Here is a 2,367-nt window from a genome sequence, read left to right as displayed (position 1 = left end):
ATGTGGTCTCTAGCCAAGTGTAAGCTTGGTTAGAAAAGTCTGAACACAGAAGGTCAGCTGAGGAAGCACTGGGGTAAAAATAAAAGGAGAGGGAAATGGCAGCGATGTCATCATGAGCATCTACTGTGAAAAAAGCCGCAAGAACCCACAGGGCACATGCACCACGTGCTGCTCTTCCCGTGAACCGGGCTGGGCTGTCTTAGGGTTTGTGGTGCATGTTGGGATACTGGGACTTCTGCTGCTGCTTCCTCTCTAGCAGCTCTGGGCTGAGGCTGCAGCTGCAGAGATGGATGTCTTTCTAATGATCCAATGTCCCAAGATGACCATCTTCACAGTCGCCAAGGAGTCCAGCATGGTGCATAAGCTGAAAAGAATTGTGGAGGGGATTCTTAAGAGACCCCCAGAGGAACAGAGGCTATACAAGGACCACCAGCTGCTGGATGACAGCAAAGCCCTCAGAGACTGTGGCTTCACCACAGGCCATGATCGGCCTTCAAAGCCAGTGAAGATGCCTTTGAGACCCTCTGCACTGATCCCTTCTCCAGCCCCCCAGAGCTCCCGGGTGTGACGAAGCCCCAGGACTCCAGCAGCAGCACTAGCGACCAAGCAGTGCCGTGAGCATCTACTACAGACCACCAAGCCAGGCAGGAGACTTGTATGATGCCTTCTTAGATCAAAGTACCAGATTTTCAAAGAGGAAAGACGTGGGAGATTTCAGTTAATCTGATCTCTGTGGGAAGTCAAACTCTGCCAAGAACAAAGGTGCACAGCAGCAGGGAACCTGGTGCGCTCCAGATGTTTTGAACTACTACACATATCACCCCCGCTAGCATGGCCAAGGGTCAGGGATTATGGGGGCTGTGGTCCAAAACATCTGGAGGGCACTGGGTTGCCTGCCCCTCCTGTAGTAAATTACTGACTTGCCTTGCTGAGAATTTTCAACTTCCAGAAGCGGAAGAACAGACAAGGGGATCAGCTGTTATCTGGACCTGATCTCCATCAGAGGAAAAACTGCTGCGGTTAAAATAGTGGGGACGATGGGGGAAGTGACCGTGGCATTTTGGGATTCTCAATACTGAGGAAAGGGAAAGCTGAGCGTACTCAGACTCGTTGCACCTTGCATTTTAGGAAAGTTAATTTCAACAATTTTGAAGAAATCCTGGGTGCAATCCCATGGGTCACATGTCTCCACACTTATATTTACACCCCAAAAGGACTAGAAATTTCTTTTGTTTTAACGTTTAAAAGGCTCATGTTCCCACAAAGCTGAGTTTTGTGTTAGTGCAGCATGCCTGCAAAAACACAAAATCCAAGGTTAGCTTTTCCACACTGAATAATTCACTCTGTTTGGATTAGCTGCTCTCTGTAGGGAGCCTGGCATGGGCATGCAGTGAATGACAACTAAAAAAACAAACAAAAGAATGTAGTGTTTTGGTCTGTGGCTCTTGGAAAATATTGAAGTGCCCCTTGGCCAAATGAAACAGCAGAGGCGCCCAGCGGAAAGCTGGCTGGCTGGCTGACTTAGGCCTTCAGGAGCATGTAAGAATTTTTTTTGTAAATGAGTTGCTTGAAAGGAACAGTCAACAAATTCAGATTAGACATTGGTGCTTAATTCTTTTTTTTAGTCCGGTTTACGGTGTCAGGGCTCACCCTTGGAAAACAACAACAACAACACTTCGAAAGTGATCAAACCTTTTCATAGATATTGTTACAATATAGTTCTTACAATGCTGCGTGAGGGAGGCCGGTATTGCTGTTCCCATATTAGGTGGCAACCCCACAGATCCTGAGAGGGTATCAACATGGACAAAGGGCATTTCCCTCACCACGTGACCTCAAGAGAGGGACTAGTCCTAGAGCACCAGCTTCGTGTGCAGAAGGTCCACGGGCCCATCTCCAGCATCTCCAGTTACAAGGATCAGATAGCTGGTGATGGGCAAAGACCCTTCTTGGCCTGGGATCCTAGAAAGCCACTGCTTTCTAAGACAATATTGGGCTAGACCTGGTGCCCTTCAGGTGTCAGAGTGGCAACTGAGCCCAGAGAGCCCCAGAGCAGTTCTGATTCTGAAGAGGAACAGCCATCCATGCGAGAGGGGCCAGCTCATCCCTCACAGGCTCAGCACCTGGCAGAGATTCCTCCTCCCGGCATTCCAGAGATAGATAGCGACCCGGGTAGTGAGGGAGTGTGGGAGGGGGGCTTCTTAGACGCTCAACGCAGACACAAAGAGTGACAAGCGATGGAGGGTGCGGAAAGGAGGCATAGCGCCCGTTTGGCGTGCAAGCAACAGCCACCTCCCATGGACCCAAGGGAAAGAGGGAGGATCTCTCCCTAGCCCATAAATTCTGGGTCTTCAAGTGACTCTCTTT

The 2,367-nt window shown here is 49.6% G+C and overlaps 1 pseudogene; it reads left to right on the top strand.

Moving 5' to 3' along the window:
- On the top strand, positions 1-1,858 carry LOC146338790 (elongin-B pseudogene; annotated as a pseudogene).
- The last annotated feature ends 509 nt before the right edge of the window (positions 1,859-2,367 follow it).

This window comes from Heloderma suspectum, chromosome 8, assembly GCF_057233095.1.
Source record: "Heloderma suspectum isolate Gila_16-S chromosome 8, 16-S_ref, whole genome shotgun sequence".
Classification (NCBI taxonomy): domain Eukaryota; kingdom Metazoa; phylum Chordata; class Lepidosauria; order Squamata; family Helodermatidae; genus Heloderma; species Heloderma suspectum.
This window is presented reverse-complemented; position numbering and strand designations above follow the sequence as displayed.